Here is an 18,367-nt window from a genome sequence, read left to right as displayed (position 1 = left end):
AGAAACAATGAGACTTTGCTAAATACATACGGTGCCTGAAGTTTGGTCTTTGCGAAGTTTAACATGCACAGCTGGTCTTATTATTGGTGCCAGTGGAATTTGTAGCACTTTCTATTTTATGACACTTCCACACCTACTTTTACCTTATAAGGTAAGACCCAAACTCTAAATATGCATTATACATAGGCCTATGTTTAGCAGCAAAATAATGATTTTTGCAAGCCAAAGACAAACAGAATTTCTGTCTCCAGATGCTGTTTTTGACAAGCAGCATCTAAATAGTTGCTGCCCAATGTCACGGTGGTTGATGACTAAGATGATTCCAGCCTGTTCTACAGCCACTATGTAAAGCCCGATTTCTATTTTTTAACACAAAATCTAAAATACCTCCATGCATAACTGAGACTAAAATAAGATGAAACTTTAAGTACTATAAGGACATTGATGAAGAGGCTAGTTTTATTAGACTTAATGTTTAAAGTCATGACCCCCAATCTGACTCTCCTCACAGTGTTGAGGAATTTCTCAAATTTTATATAGCAAGTCCCATTTGTAAAAAACCCAAAACCTTTTAATCAACTTGATTATAATTGATATTCTTGGAGAAGCTTTCTGACCCACACATGTTTTTCCCTCTCTGGGAACCTTCTTGAATATACAGGGTTAGATCCTCCAAATGTCCATTTTGTATCATATGACCCAGACTTGGTGGCCATCACTGATTGATGGGGAGGAACGAGACTTAAGCTGTCTTAACGATACCTTTCTGGGTTGCCCAGGTGCCTCAGTTGGTTAAGTGTCCCACTTCTACTCAGGTCAGGATTTCACAGTTCATGAGTTCAAGCCCCGCATCGGGTTCTGTGCTCACAGCTCAGAGCCTGGAGCCTGCTTCCGATACTGTGTTTCCCTCTCTCTGCCCCTCCCCTGCTTGTACTCTCTCTCAAAAATAAGCAATAAGCATTAAAAATAAAAAAAGAACAATGCCTTTTCATAGCTTTGTTGTTGTTGTTGCTGTTGTTTTGAATAGATCAGAGAAATAATTTTTTCATAGGAGATCTTGGTGGCCTCCATCAAATGACAGGGGTCAGTGCACAATTAGGATAATCTAGTCAACTAGCTAAGAGCAGTGGGGAAGAGTTTTTTAACTTTGAGTTTTTCCATCTGGCTTTTTTGAAACCTAGCAATAGCCCTACCTTTCCTTAGATTTGGCATAGTGTACTATTTTTACAAAATCAGTTTACAAAAACTACAAAATTAGTTTCAGCATGGCTGAATTATTCTTATTCAGTAAATATAATAATCCAAATAGTTATGACTGATACAAAAACCATGAGTAAGAACTGTACTAGTTACCTACCTAAAATAAATCCTATTCTAATACTTGTCTCCTCTTGCTCTAATTATACTTCTATTTGATTGTCTACCCCACTCCATTTGAATATAAGCTTACACAGATAAGAACTTTTTCTTTCTTGTTCATTACCAAATTCATGGTGCCTAGAATAGCGACAGGTGCATGGTAGGCTTTCAGTAAATATTGATAAGTGAATAAATTGCCTGAATGTAAAGGTAGTATCCATTAGCATATCTCTTTGCTAAAGGTTGGGAGGTGGTGTTTATCTCTGAGAAATATTAGTGGATCAAAACTGAATGTGTATTTGTTTTGATGCTGGGTTGCCCTAGCTGGGAGTCGGGAGTGCCAACAGGCAGCACAGCAGGATGGCATATGAATGATAGTTTGACCACCAGTTTTTAAATTACATTTCATACCTGAGGGAGAAATGGTTTGTTACACTATTTTTTGTAATTTGTCCTCTATCTAGTAATTATTTTCCTTGATGCTTAAGTCCATAATAAAATTCTTATTTGGTTGGATCCAATTCATGCGTTCATTTCATTTATTAATTTATCTATCATTTTGAGTGTCTTCTGAGATCATTTTGAGGGTCTATCAGCCCCATTATTATTTATGTGGCTGTTCCTAAGTAGATACTACTTCTTCACGTGTTTCCTTTTATATCTTTCTCTCTGTATCTGAAAACACAGATACAGAGAGTATCTGTCAGGACATTTTGGGGTGTCCTGAGTACTTGTCCTGACATTTGGGGTGATCTTTTCTTTTTTTGTTTGTTTTTAAGAAACATCTCTTTTTAAAAGTTTATTTTATTTTGAGAGAGGGAGAGACAGAGACAGAGAGATAGAAAAAGAGAGAGAGAGCTAGTACAGGAAGGGCAGAAAGAGGAAGCGAGAGAGAATCCCAATCAGGCTCTGCACTCTCAGTGAGGAGCCTGATGTGGGGCTTAAACTCAAGAATGAACCATGCGATCATGACCTGAGCCAAAATTAGGAGTCTGAGGCTTAATGGACTGAGACATCCAGAAGCCCCTGGGGCAACCATTACTTATCTGGGAAAATCTGGCTTGCAAATAGATTCTACCTGGTCCTAAGTACTTTACATGATCAAAAAACCAATAAAGTAAGCATAACTAGTTATGAAGATCTCTAATTATTGTAACTAATAAACCCACACACAGATAGTTTTTGTTTTTGTTTACTTTTAATATCACTCTGTTTTGTGAACTTGGGCAATGGTTGACTAACCAGTCGATGGATCCAGTTCTTGCAGACCCTTCCTCCCCATCTCTTTGTTTTAATTATGTATTCATTAGATACGTGTTAACTATCCATATACACCATAGGAATAAGAAGAGGCCGGAATGGTCCAGGCTGCTGAGGAGCTCAATCTTACTAATGTGTCCTTGGTTGTGTCTTCATATGTCTGCTGACATTTTATTTGGAACACTTCCCTCTTGGTTAGAAGCTTCTAGACTCCCACAGTCATTAGATCTTGTTTATTTCATAGGTTTGACAAGAATTTTTCTGTCTCTTATTGTTTGCTATGGGGCTTTGGCACATGTTGAGTTAGATGATGCTTCTTTCCAGGACTTAACTCTGATGAGAAAGTCTATCTCCAAGATAATCAATTTTCATAGTGCGAATGATGTTCATATTCAGGTGTGTCTTTGTTATATCTTATATTTTAAAATTTCCTTTGGGATTTCCAGGGGCTCCTGGGTGGCTCAGTAGTTAAAGGTCCAACTTTCGATCTCAGCTCAGGTCACGATCCCATGTTTGTGAGATCGAGCTCATGTCGAGCTCTGCACCTCCTCTCTCCCTCTCCAAATAAATAAATAAACTTTAAAAATAAATAAGTAAAATTTTCTTTTGGATTTTTAGATTTTGAAGGTTCTCTCTGTTTCTTCTTCACCTGTGGTGGAAAACCATGTCCAATCACAAATGTGGTGTCTTTGATCAAGGTCCACTGTGAAGAGGGAGGGGGTGACTATGTTTAGGGTGTTAGGAGAGAACAGATGCCTGACCCGCCACAACATTTTAGGACATAAATGATATTTGAGGATTCTGGCTTTCAACAGAGATGTTATGAATTCTACTGTCATGGGACTCCTGTGAAAATTCCTATAAAGACTTATATTACGTAATTAAGGCAGAGAGAGAATTCCATGCAGGCTCCACACTGTCAGAGCAGACCCCAGAAGAGGGCTCGATCTCACAAACCCATGAGATCAGGACCTGAGCCAAAATGAAGAGTCAGGCACTGAACTGATCTAGCCACCCAGGCGCCCCATCCCTATCATTTTAGGATTTATTTTGAATTCTCAGATCACACACTACATAGGTATGACCCACAAGGCAACTAGTTCTTTTCCAGACACAAAATACAACAGTAAACTGTCCTCAGCTTATAAAGATTGAAAATAAGATTATTTAAACACCAGAACAGAAAAAACACAAAATGGCATAGAAAAACCTCTTACAAAACAAATATTTAAAGAAATATGCATGTAGGAAATATTTGGAATCTGGACTATCCAGATTCCAAATCTTATTAAGATTAATCTTATTAATCCCTATCTTATTAAGAAGACTTAACCATGATCTTATCATTACTATCCGTCAGCATGTTTGTTTATTAAATCACCCTGAAGCACATCTTGTGCCAAATCTTTCACATGATCAGGATTTACCTCCTAAGTCTTTATAGCAATTTAGCATCAGACTCCCTTCAGGCTGCTTTTTTGGACTGTCTGAGTTATTTAAATAGATGACATATGGTCTTTAGTACTTTCCCAGTATCATCTCTGTCTTTTCTTCTAAGAGCTGCTTTTCCAGTATCTAAGATATGAAGGAAGAAAATGAGGTGAAGGAGCCATGTGGGTTTTCTCTATCTTGAAAATATAAAATTATTGCTTATGTCTCCTTGAAATGAAGTAATTTCCACATTATTATTAAATAGGAGTTAAATATCCTATCATCATCTAAATATAGTCATTTTAAAAAATTTTTTATTTTTTATTTTTTGTCAAATTGGTTTCCATATAACACCCAGTGCTTCTCCCCACAAGTGCCCCCCTCCATGACCATCACCCCCTTCTTCCCTCCCTTCCCTCTTCAGCCCTTGGTTCATTTTCAGTATTCAATAGTCTCTCATGATTTGTGTCCCTCTCTCTCCCCAACTCTCTTTCTCCCTTCCCTTCCTTATGGTCCTCTGTTAGGTTTGTCTTGTTAGACCTATGAGTGCAAACATATGGTATCTGTCCTTCCCCACCTGACTTATTTCGCTTAGCATCACACCCTCGAGGTCCATCCACTTTGCTACAAATGGCCATATTTCATTCGTTCTCATGTCATGTAGTATTCCATTGTATATATAAACCACATCTTCTTGATCCATTCATCAGGTGATGGACATTTAGGCTCTTTCCATGATTTGGCTATTGTAGAAAGTGCTGCTATGAACATTGGGGTGCATGTGCTCCTATGCATCAGCATTTCTGTATCCCTTGGGTAAATCCCCAGCAGTGCTTAAAAATGTTGGTTAGATGCCACAAAGTAGGTGGCAATGCCTTAACTTTCTGGGTGTTGTTAGGCCTGAGGGCCTCTTCCATCCTTGTTAAGAGGAGTGCTAACCTCTCCTTTCATACAACACAGTCATTTCTTTAAATATAATGATAAGGGTATTAGCTCAGATCATACAATAACATTTCTCTTTAATTAATTTTTATTCAGCTGTGTCCTGAAAGATTCAATTTCTTCTTTAAAAAAAATATAATACATAATAGTATCAGTGTCTAATATTAGAATATGGACATAACTATCTTGGTGAATTAGATTACCAGAGAAATATGAAGAGAGAGACAGTTGAGAACAGGGCAGGAATAGAGCCAAAAGTAGGAACCAAGGTTTAGTACTGAAGTTTAGACACCGTCTCAGAAAAGGAAGGCTGAACAGGGTGCAAACATGAGGAGATGAAGCCAGGACTTGGGGCACTAAAGATGCTCAAAGATGCAGACGATTCTGTAGTAAAATGGATATCAGAGACAGTTTGACCTCTGTTTCAATCTTTTCAGTGTCTCTCCCTGGATCAAGATTATCAGATACACTTACATACTGACATATGAAAAAGATACGAGAATCACCAATTTCTGTTGCTTATTTAACAAGGTTTATTTTAAAAAATAATAACAGTAGAAATAGTTTCCATTTATAGAGTGGTATCTTAATGATGTATTGGTCACTCAATTTCTTTATGTGTATTGCTTTATTAACATCTTATTTAAAAAATACAGTGAAGTAGATATTTTCTCAGCATTAAAGATGTAGATACTGATGCTCAGAAAGGGTAAGTCTGTGCCTATGGCCATAGTGCCAGTAAGTGACAGATTGAGAACCTGAGACCAAATCAATCCTCTTAACCAAATGTTTTGATCATATTCACATTGACACTACATGTCAGTGTCTATTCATAGGTTCCTTGCCTGTTTTCCACTGACATACTTATTGGAAAAGACAATGACTAAAATCAACACCAAAATTATTACATGAATCTTTCCAATGATTGATGTTGGCCAAAGTGGTTTTTTCAATCTTTTTTTTTTTAGACAAATATTAACTTTAGTGTTTTAATTACACAAATTTAGAATTCAGTTCAAATCTCCCCAAGATTAAAACAAATGTATAAATCAGGAAGCATAATGACTTTTGGAAAACGTCCAGTTGTCATAAATCTGTCATGACCAACTAGAGGATACATCACATTAAAGAAGCAAACTTTCATGTTTTGCCAAGTATTAAAACATGCAAATTTCTCTCGTGCTGCATTACATATATTTAAGAAATGTTGATGACAGGGCTATTTTAAAGGCTCTGCAATATCCTTTTTTGGAAATATTTGTTTCTGTAGCAACTTCAGAATGCTAGCAACTCATATGCTGATTTTAAAACACTTGTGATATCATGAAAAGGTTGAACTTCAACTTTTTTCTTGTGTAACATTTATTCTGGTTAACAGAGAACTAGATACATTTCATTTGGGTGAACTTCAGCAAATTTTCTATTGTCTCCAAGTTTTAGTGTTATCACTTGTATATTTGTCAAAATAATACCTTCTTCAGAAATTTGTTGGGAAGATTGAATGAGGCCATGAATATGAAGTGTCATTTACACTGGAGATATTCCATGATGCCTTTGTAAGAAATTGTTGTGCAAATTAAATGAGATAATTATGCTAATGAATTTGCACATAGTGAGTACTCAACAAAGGTATATGTTTTTCTTCCTTAGATATTTTAATTATGATAGTGCGCTGGACTTTAAATTCTCATGCACAGACTTATGTTCTTATGGAACACACATGTTGGCATTGACCATTACTACAGCTAACTAGCTGTAATTATTCATTAATTTATTTATGCATTCATGAAATGTTTGTTGATTGATTATTAGGTTTCAGGTATTTCTAACATCCAGACAAAAACTGACATATCAGTAGGTTTTGTCCTATTTATTGAAGATATCTAGACAGTCGAGAAGATGCTGACTCAAATCAGTTGAAAAAGGAAATTGAGAATGGAGGCATTTTCAGGAATATTACGATTAAGCCAACATTATTTGTTTTCTAAATCACACAAACTTTTTCTTACCGAGCTCTTAAATTGTCCTTAAGTTATTTTACACTACTTGTAGTAACGTCTCATATTAGTTCAGAAAGTATTATGCCATCACAAAGATCTGCCTGATGTAAGTTGTCATTGCTCTCATAAAAGTTCTTTCTTTGATGGAAGTGGTTAGCCTGCTATTTAGGCAATGTCAGTCTGAAATAGAAATTGATTCCTGACTTAAGCAATCCCTACATATTGTAGTTATTATATTCTAGTTATATACTCCTCCTTCTCCTACAAAAGCTATTCTTTGACTTAACTTGCTTGAAAATGTATAACACTCTGTCCTGTGCAGCAATATTTCACCGTGTGGATAGAATAATTGAGAACAGTGATTTACCTAAATTATCTCTGGTACACAGACAGACTTGATCCTATTATATTATCCATCTCTCATCAGATTAAATGTCTGTGTAGGGTGTCCACTGTTGTGAAAATCCATGGTGTTAAAGAAATCTGTTTGGGGTACTCTCCATAATGGAGGCTTCTTACACACTCATGATTCCATCTCTTTCTTTATAATCCTTGGAACTCATCTACTGGTTACTGAAACTCTTGCTTAGCCTAGTTAATTTTTCATGAGGGTTTATTGATGTAATTTTTACTAGTTTAAATGTTTCCTAAGTCATACTGCTTTTGATTTCAATGAAACTTCAAAAGATATTCCTTAGTTTTACTGTTCTAGAATTTAGTCACTCAGCCATGTTTGCTCTATTTAATAACTTAGTGGTCCTATGCATTTTTGTCTCATCCTCTCATCCTCCTCTCAGACTTTATCATTCCGGATTTATGATATCTAATTATTTTTGGCCTTTCCTCACAGAAGCCTTAATTTCCCCTTCATTATCTTATCTTTTCTTCCATGGAATTTTCCAGCTTCATTATTTATTTGTTTATTGACGCCAGCCATCAGAAACATCCGCTATTCTGGGTTGTGATACAATATGTTTTTGTTTTTGAATAAGCAAATAGATTTTTCTAGAATGTTTCTAGATATTTTTATTTAATTTTTTTTCTAGAAAGTTTCTAAAAAGACAGTTACCAGCACTCTGTTAAATTTTTGTAATATATTTCTTTTCTTTCATGTTGGAACACATTTGGTGGAGACACAGGAAATTTCAGAAAAGCTAAGAAAATGAAACCCTGACACTCACTGGAGATGGTCAAGCTCAGGCTACACGACCACTTAACAGAATCTACACAGTGCTCATGGAGCAAGCAGTCCTATTTATTTATGTTAACTAAACAGATTACAAAGTGAAATCTTTAACATTTCAAATTCTCTGATCTTTTGGATACTGAAATGCCAACCTTATGAGACTTAACTTTGAGATTTACCAGGTTATGTGACCGAATTGAAAGATAGTAATAAGCCTCAGAATGAGCAATAATACTCCAAGAGTAATATTACTCAAAGAATGTTAGAGAATTCTTGGCTCTGGATATTGAACCAATCTAAAATAGGGACCTGATTATCAGTAGAATCCATTCCCTGCATATATGCATCTAACACGTTGCTTTTGACAGGTTAGAATTCCTAACTTTGAAATGATATAACTCAGTGAGTCTTAGTAACTCACTGTTCCCAACACAAACTTAATATCTTTCCTTTAGCATTAGATTGATGATTTTTTTCTACTATCTATAGGTACCATGTTTAAACTACTTCTTAGATGTACTATAAGGTACTTATATACTATAAGGTACCATGTATAAGCTACTTCTTAGAAGAATATAGAGGCGCCTGAGTGACTCAGTTGGTAAGCATCCGTCTTTGGCTCAGGTCATGATCTTGCAGTTCGTGGGTTTGAGCCCTGCGTCGGGCTCTGTGCTGACAGCTGGGAGCTTGTGACCTACTTCAGATTCTGTGTCTCCTCCTCTCTCTCTCTCTCTCTCTCTCTCTGCCCCTCCCCTCTTCATCCTCTGTCTCTCTCTCTCTCAAAAATAAAATAAACATTAAAAATTAAAAAAAAAGAAATTAGAACTCACTTTCTAGAGGAGATGAAGTTGGGGGGACCTAAATTTAAATAAAAGGCAGAATATATTAAATGCATAATAGAGGTACAAATAAAGAGCTGTGTAGTTTAAAGACAAAGTCGCTGAACTGAGTTGATTCATGAAGTTGTTATTAAAAGATGAATAGAATTTCAAAAGGTGGAGTGGAAGAGATTTCCAGGCAGCAGAGGCTGCATGAATAAAAATACAAAGGCATATTTTAGCGAACAGCCAGTCATCCACTGGACCTAGGTCTTAGAGGATTGGTGCTTATAAATTGGGGGGAAGACAATCCCAGAGTTAGAATGAATTTAGTCTAACTAATAGGCCATGGAGTGGATTTAAGAAGCCAGTAATAAAGTACTTTTGCTATAGCTTCCTTGGGTAAAAAGGTGGAAATGTTGGTAGACAAGGGTGTGTTTTGGTTGGGAAATTTCCAAGTGTGAGATTTTAGAAAGGATACAGTTGTAGAATGACTGAGTGAATTCTTTAAAGTTACTGTGAACTCAATGCTCTTTATCTTAGAAGGGTGTTGAACTATAAGTGGGGGCTGTGGTAGGGCTGCTGTCCTGTCTTGATACCTTTGATTTCAGGGACTTATGGATTTATTGACTTGTTTGTGTGTATGATTTTATATAGCTGTTTTTCATTTTTAGCTTTGGAAACATATAACTCCTCACTAAATCTAAAATCAAAAAAATAAAAGACAAAAATCTCTCTGAAGATCTTGGGACGATCACTTTTGGGTCTTTTACATTAAACAAACAAATGAACCTATTTGTGGATTTCTAAGACTATCCCATGGACTTATGGTTTCAGCCCCAATATTTTGAAAAGATCTTGGAAGTCATCAGTCCCATCCATACAGAAAAAGAAAAAAAAGCCAAAAAAAAAAAAAAAAAAAAACCAAACCAGTGAAAATCAACAACTCTTCTAGAACCCATCAGAGATCTAAAATCACAGGACAAACTGTTACACCAAAATCTGGAGAGGTAGGCAAATCAGGAGAGGCATAGCCAAGATCTGCTTCCCTAGAATAGAAGCCACATAAACTGGGGTCCCTATAACAACAATGAATTCTAACTGAGAGCTGCAAGAGTCACAGTCCCTTTCAGGAAGAATACTTAGGGAGGCCTAAGTCAATAGAGGATACAAAAATCAAGGACAGTACAGGAGTTGGAAGCCTCTGGTACCTACAGTAATAGCAAGAATTAAATAGAACCCACCATCTAAATTGATTAATAGAATATCTCACACTAAAGGCCTCTTTCTCTCAGTGCCTGTTACCTCATACATTATGTCCAGCTTACAACAAAATACTACAAGGTATGGGAAAACAAAGAAAAAACAATGCAGTCCGAAGAGACAAAGCAAACATCAGAGCCAGATTCAGAGATAATGCGGTTGTTGTAATTATCAGACTAAGACAGTCAGTCATGCTTTGTCACTATTTGGCATTATTACTCATTCCTTGAGGTTTACATACCACAAATCCTGAATCATGTTCGAAGCACTAATAATCACAAAATAAGACTCTTAAAAGCCACAAGTTTATGAACGAATGTGTACATGTAGAAGCATCACAGGAACCAAATGCAGAAGTTCTGCAGAGAAATCACATACCTGCTTCCCTGCAGAACAGTTGTTACCTGAAGAAAAAGCCAACGCCTCCCAGGAGAAGCCAGACTAAAGTTCTAGAGTATAATCCTCTAGAGTTTGCTGTCCTAAGCTATTTTCTCAAATGTTGGGGTGGGGGAGGGTGTGGTATAGAGGGGAAAGGGAAGGAAGTGATGCATTTGGCATGTTGTAGAGCTCGATTTGTCATCACTTTCAATGGTTTAGAAACTCGAAGCCAATGTAGTTATCAGCACATAGGAAAGGGTTTATATTTAATATTGTTTCCCCTGGAAACTTCCAGTTTTTCCAGCTAAGATTTGTCCTATTGCTCAGTTGTTTTGGTTCACTCTGATTTATTGCTGAGCTCATGAATCATTTGTCTCTCCCATGTAAGAGAAAAAATCCTTTCTATTGATTTCTATTCTCTATCCGTGGCTGTGTGTGGCTCACTAGATGATAACTTCAGCCATAGGCTGTAAGCCTGAGACTTGAGAGACTGATGTGTAGAGTACAATGACAGGAATTCAGGTTAGCATGCAACAGAGTTTCTATTTCCCCAGAGATACTTGTGTGGAAGACAAGGGAAATGCACTGACGTTATTAGCGATGTATTTATAACAGCTGGGACTCCCACCCTCGGTTCCATTGTTGGACTGCCATTGTTATTTCCATAAAAATCACACTAGGCCGTTTCAAGTTTATACAGATGATTTACTTCTACACTTGCAAGAGTGAGAAATGGTTCTTTAAAACAAGCATTTGCTTGAAAAAATTTTCAAACAAGTCCTATGGGGATACAGGATGGAGAAACCATTCTTAAAAGCCTCAACATAATGAGGGAAGCTTTTCTAAATAAAAAGACTTTCTACTAAAGTCATCATTGTTCACAATTCCAAGTGGGACATATTAAAGAATACTTATTTGTATATTTAAAGTTTTTGTTTATTTACTTTGAGAGAGACAGTGTGTGAACAGGGGAGGAGCAGAGAGACAGGGAGAAAGATTCACAATCAGACTCTGCACTGCCAGGACAGAGGCCAACATGGGGCTCAGACCTGTGAACTGTGAGATCATGACCTGAGCCAAAACCAAGAATTAGTTAACTTAACCAACTGAGCTACCCAGACGCTCCAAGAATAGGTATTTAAATTGAGAATTTATTTGAGCCCTTTATTGTCATGACCATATGCATAGTAATAACACCAAAGATAATTTCATTGATTTAATACTCATCTGACAATAAAGAGGTTGGTTTTTATTGGATTTCCTATTGGATAACCATCTGAAAAATTTTAAGGTAAACCAAATTTATTTTTAGTTTTATAAAACTTTCTAAACATATCTCTGTTAAATATATGTGGTGAACTTCTTGATAGCAATTAGAAAGGAGTGGTTACTGGTCGTCAGAGAACACTTAACTAATTTTCTCCTAAAGATATCTCACCCTTGACTACTTAAAGGTGTCTTGCAAGCCACATTCAATATTGCTTTCAGGGATCAACTAGTCTAATTCTCCTAAGTTTCCAATATGCTGGATAAAAATATAGAAAGGTGCAAGTAAGATTTGCTTTTGATAAAACTATATTTCTTTTGGGTTCACACTAGAGTCAATAGCATGGTAATAACACACTTGGGTTTGGGTGCCTGAGAAATTTGACTTAAATCTCTGCTCTAAAAATAAAATTTAACTTGGGGGCCCCTGGGTGGCTCAGTAGGCTAAACGTCTGACTTCAGCTAAGGTCACGATCTCACAGTTTGTGAGTTGGAGCCATGCGTTGGGCTCTGTGCTGACAGCTCTGAGCCTGGAACCAGCTTCAGATTCTGTGTCTCCCTCTTTCTCTCTGCCCCACCCCTGCATGCACTCTATCTCTCTCTCTCTCAAAAATAAATAAAGTTTTAAAAAAATATCAGGGCACCTGGGTGGCTGAGTCAGTTAAGCGTCCAACTTTGACTCAAGTCGTGACCTCAAAGTTCCTGAATTTGAGGCCTGCGTCAGGCTCTGTGCTGACAGTTAAGAGCCTGGAGCCTGCTTTGGATTCTGTGTCTCCTTCTCTCTGCTACTCGCCCATTCATGCTCTGTCTCTCAATAATAAATAAATGTAAAAAAATTTCTTTAATTACATGTAGAAGTCACTCCAGACTACATGAAGGCTTTCAAAGTAGCCCACCAACACATGGATTCCGAGGTGCCTAGATCTTTGTCTATTTGAGCTGACAAGTCTTCAAGAAAAGCAAAAAGAATGAATGGTAAAGCCCATATGCAAAAAGCCAATTTAACCTCACATAAATTAAGTTCTATGATATTTAGTGTTTTTAGAGTACAAATATTCTGCATGAAGCAAAACTTGTAATGAGGACAGATATCCACTATTAGCTAATATGATTGCACTTTAAAGTAGAAATCCAATTTTACCCTTAATCTCATGATGCCTTGTACTGAAGATTTTTTTTATGGTATCAAGGGGCCCTTGTATTGCTCTGTAGATTGATATTGTACACCCTGCTACATTGCTGATTTTCATGGATGTGCTGTAGAGGTCTTGCCCCCAGGCAACCTGCATTCCTTTGAGGCTAACCCAAATAGGGCTTTATGGAAAGCACTGTACAAGGAACAATGGCCCCAGAGTAAATGCTTAGAGAGTCAGCCAGCTCACACTTTCTAGGCAGTCTTAGTCCTCCACAGGCAAAAGCATCTCAAATGGAAAAAGCACATTTTCCATCATCTTTATCATTTGTTTGTTTATCTCTAGAAGTACTTTGAAACAACCAAGAGGTAAAACACTACCTCTATATAATACCTCAAAATTATAGAATTTATCAAGTTTCGTTTAGATTTAGTGCCCAAAAGTAGATTGAAGAAAGCAAAGAACTCTAGTAGGTTCTTTCATTTTAAATATTCAAATGGCCAATTCCTCAGTAATTGACATCATCAAGTTGGTCAAATTAAGTAAATACCATAAATCTACTAAGGTGAAAATATGTATATATGGATTTTAAAATATTAAAGGTCTAAAAATAAGATACTTTTTCAGGGAAATGAATCAATCTTAAGATACTGGTAGAATCGGAATACATAAGGAGGAGAAAGATTGTCCGTGTATAGCAAGAATGAATGGGATCTTTAGCAGAATAAAGAAACTGGACTTTCTAGAACTTACTGGGTTAGAGAGAAATGAAATAAAGAGTTTTGGCCAAAAGGGTGAGGAACTTTAAAAATAGGACAGAGGAATTGACATACAGAATGCCCTTGGAAAGTTTATAAATGTTGGGGTGGCCTAAAGCATAGTATGGGTGTGGCAGAGGGATGGATATGGGGAGACATTGAAGTAAATAGTATTAGGTGAGGAGCTGATTGCAGAAATCTAGGGACCAAGTAATTCATATCTGAATTGGAGTGGCTAGGATGGGCAAAATCAAAAGAACAAACTTAAGAGGACAAATTCAGAGGAAGAAAAATTAGTTGTTTTCAGCTTTCCTTTAAATTGGCATTAAGTAAAACTATATAGTTGTGCTTCCTAATGTGCAGACGTTTTAAACTTCATTTTGTGGAGAATTTCATACCAACACAAAAGCAGAAGATTATAATAACCCCAATGACTCCATCATCCAACATCAACATACAACCAATCCTGTCCCTGTGTAGCCCCACCCACTGGCCCCCTTACTTTTATATACAGTTTGCCACAGTAATATTTGAGTGGTCACAATAAATGTTATTAAACATTCACTTCAAAATCTTTTTGCATTTTTATTATTTTCTGAAACTTCTCAATGTTGTAAAATAAGTTTTTTGAATTCATGGTGCATATTCTCATTTTAAATAAATGTGAGATAAAGAAACTATTAAGCATTCAACAATCCTTACTACAAAGGTGAAATTCATTTTATTTATTTTATTTTTTAATATAGTTTATTGTCAAGTTGGTTTCCATATAACACCCAGTGCTCATCCCAACAAGTACCCTTGTACATGCCCATCATCCATTTTCCCTTCTCCCCCACCTCCCATCAATCCTCAATTTGCTCTCAGTATTTAAGAGTCTCTTGTGGTTTGCTTCCCTCCCTTTCCTGAACTATTTTTCCCCTTCCCCTCCCCCATGGTCTCCTGTTAAGTTTTTCCTGATTACAAAGGTGAAATTTAAAAAATTCAAGAAAATGATTTAAGTTTCTTCTATTTGGGATCAAAAATACTATTTTTTGGGATATGTAATTACAGGTTAGAAACCTCCATCTGCACATAATGAAAATGCCTTGCAAGTAGAGGCCCTGTGTAAACATGTATTCAATTGACTGATGAAAAAGCAATAAAAATGGGGTTCAGGTAGTGGCTGAATTTAAACAAATGACCATATATCTACTGACATTACTATTTTTTTAAAGTAGTCTCCACACCCAACATGGAGCCCAATGCAGGGGTTGAACTCACAACCCTGAGATCAAAACCAGACATTAAGACCTGAGCTGAAATTAAGAGTTGGACACTTCATCAACTGAACCACACAGGCACTGATGTTACTGTTGGTTATAATTTTAGGTGAATGTGAAGAATAGCATATAATTAATAAAAATCATCAGAACTCATAAAGGGATATGTTAATTCTGAAAAATGCTACCTAATCTCCCTTGCAGTAGCAGACATTGTTATCTCAAGAATTCTTTAGCGGTTAATGGTGATTTGATGGCAGATCTAGGACTGTTTCTGTTTTTATTTATTTTTTAATTATTTTAGTGTTTTATTTATTTTTGAGAGAGAGCGTGACAAGGGGAGGGGCAGACGGGGGTGGGGGGGGACAGAGGATCTGAAAGGGGCTCTGAGCTGACAGCAGCGAGCCCCATGTGGGGCTGGAACTCATGAACTATGAGATCATGACCTGAGCCAAAGTCGGATGCTTAACAAGCCACCCAGGTGCCCCTCTGTATTCATTTTATATTGCTGCCATAATGAAGTGCCACACATTTAGGTGGCTTAAAACAGTACAGATTTATTGCTGTACACTAAATCGTAAGTCCAACACAGGTCTCACTGGGCTAAAATTAAGGGGACAGCAGGACTGTGTTGTTGTTGTTTTTTTTTTTTTTGGAAGCTCTAAGGAAATTACTCATTGCCCTACTGGCTTCTAGAGGCTGCCTTCACTCTTTGGCACTTAACTGTTTCCTCCATCTTAAAAATCAGCAAAGGTAAGTAGACCCTCCCAAGCCACATGTCCCTAACCCCCTTATCTGTTTCTTCTACATTTAATGACTCATGTGATTAGATTGAGCCCACCCAGGTCATTCAGGATGATTTGTAATCTCAAGGTTCTTAACCTTTATCACATCTACAAATCCTCATAAGATTATATACTCATTGGTATCAGAGATTAGACATAGATATCTTTCTGGCTCCATTGTAGACTACTACAATAGTGTCTTTATTATTTGAATGAATACATGTTTTCCAGTCAATATAGATTCAATTGTAACAATATAATCATTAAGCAATGAATTCTGTCACTAGAGAATAGATCATGTATATTCTTTTTTTAAAAATGTTTATTCATTTTTGAGAGACAGAGATGGACAGACTGTGAGTGATTGAGGGGCATAGAGAGAGGGAGACACAGAATCCAAAAAAGGCTCCAGGCTCCAAGCTGTCAACACAAGCCCAGCACAAAGCCTAGTACGGAGCCCTACGTGGGGCTAGAACTCACAAACCGTGAGATCATGACCTGAGCCAAAGTGAAACGCTTAACTGACTGAGCCACCCAGGCGCCCCTGTGTGCATTTTCTTAAAATACAAATCTACTGCTCTGTGGAAAATTTGAGTCATTATAGATTTGCTTTGAATTGCAGTGTTTTCTGTTCTAGCCTCACTGAGAGAACTAAGAAAGAAATAGACTTTGAGAAGGAAAGGTCTCACCATGAGCTTTGAAGTTTGGGAGGCAATGGATTTATGGTATATAAAAACATATTTAACAGACAGGTATTTTACCATATCCACTAGATGAAAGCAGTGAAATCTTGGCATTTATAGGCATTAGGGTCAAGATTCTGACTATATTTTATCCTGAAAGTCAATGTCGTTTGGTAACTTATAATTTTATTAAGACATCAAATTCTATGAAACTGATCAGCAAAAACATCACTTGAATCTCTAAGCCTTATTTTCCCAGTGTGTAATTTGAGGATAATAATATTATCTATTCCAGAAGGCAGTTATGAGAATACATTTTAGGATGCATATAAAGTTCTCAGAGAAGCTTAAACACACAGTAATTGTTCAATAAATATTAGCTATTATTTTTATTGGCAAGTGAGAGATCCTGAATGAATTGCCCTGTAGGTATTCTTTATGGTGGTTTGTTCATATTCTATTATATATCTTATGGAAGAAGCCATATGTTTTGGCAGAATCCATGAACTTGGGTAACTTTGAAGGCCTCAAAACAGGCATACTGATCAGGAATGTTTATATGCAACCAGTGGAGTGTTGGTCTCTCAAAAGAAATCACTTGAGAGGATTATAATTAGATTCACACTAAGGCTACATTTTTTGTGTTTTTGTTATATTGTTAGGGTCTGTGACAACTTTTTAAAAAAAGATTCTGAGAAGTAGGGACTCCTGGGTGGCTCAGTGGGCTAAGTGTGCCACTTAACATGATCTCACAGTTAGTGAGTTCAGGCCCCACATCAGGCTCTCGGCTGTCAGCACAGAGTCTGCTTCAGATCCTGTCCTCCTCTCTCTGCCCCTGCCCTGCTTACTCCTTCTCTTTCTCTGAAAACTAAATGAACATTAAAAAAACAGAGCAAGAAAAAATATTTTAAAAAATTTCTGAGAGGTAGATTCAGTTTTTGGAAAAAGCCAGGATCCACATGGAGGTCATTTCATTAAATAGAGGAGGCAATTCATATTTTGGACCAATGATAAAGTATGAATGCAAGGTAGTGAATCTCAACACTAATTGCATATTAGAATCACCTGAGAAATTTGGGAAATTACAATTGTGTATAGATCTTATTCCCAGAGATTTATATTCAGATTTCTGGAATTAGGAACCTGGTATGTGTATCTTTAAAAGTACTCACAGGTAATTCTTATGCATGACCTGGAGTAAGAATCAGTGCTTTAGCTCAGTGAAATCAGAACCTTCATGTTGGAATATTGGTATTAGCAATTTTTTTTGGTTTCTTTTTTTTTCCATAATATTTTATTGTCAAATTGCTTTCCATATAACCCAGTGCTCTTCCCCTTAAGTGCCCTCCACCATCACCACCACCTCTTTTCCCCCCTCCCCCTTCCCCTTCAACTCTCAGTACATTTTCAGCATTCAGTAGTCTCTCAAGTTTTGCATCCCTCTCTCTCCCCAACTCTCTCTCCCTCCTCCGCTCCCCCTGGTTCTCCATTAGGTCTCTCCTGTTTTCCTGCTAGACCTATGAGTGCAAACATATGGTTTCTGTCCTTCTCTGCCTGGCTTACTTCACTCAGCATGACACCCTCCAGGTCCACCCAATTTCCTACAAAAGGCCATATGTCATTCCCTCTCATTGCCATGTAGTATTCCATCGTGAATATATACCACATCTTCTTGATCCATTGGTCAGGTGATGGACATTTCGGCTCCTTCCATGTTTTAGTTATTGTTGACATTGCTGCTATGAACATTGGGGTACATGTGCTCATATGCATCATGTAGCATTTCTGTCTCTCTTGGGTAAATCCCCAGCAATGCTATTGCTGGGTCATAAGGGAGTTCTAT

General features: G+C 37.0%; 1 non-coding gene across 1 annotated transcript; it reads right to left on the bottom strand.

Annotated features, from left to right (window-relative positions):
- Window positions 1-4,885: 4,885 nt before the first annotated feature.
- Window positions 4,886-5,008, bottom strand: LOC115290990. The gene has a single exon (XR_003908352.1). It is a non-coding gene; the product is annotated as a U6atac minor spliceosomal RNA (small nuclear RNA).
- Window positions 5,009-18,367: the final 13,359 nt, after the last annotated feature.

The sequence above is a fragment of the Suricata suricatta genome, chromosome 4, assembly GCF_006229205.1.
Source record: "Suricata suricatta isolate VVHF042 chromosome 4, meerkat_22Aug2017_6uvM2_HiC, whole genome shotgun sequence".
In the NCBI taxonomy this organism is placed as follows: Eukaryota; Metazoa; Chordata; class Mammalia; order Carnivora; family Herpestidae; genus Suricata; species Suricata suricatta.
Note: the sequence above shows the minus strand (reverse complement) of the source record. Positions and strands in the feature narration are given on the sequence as shown.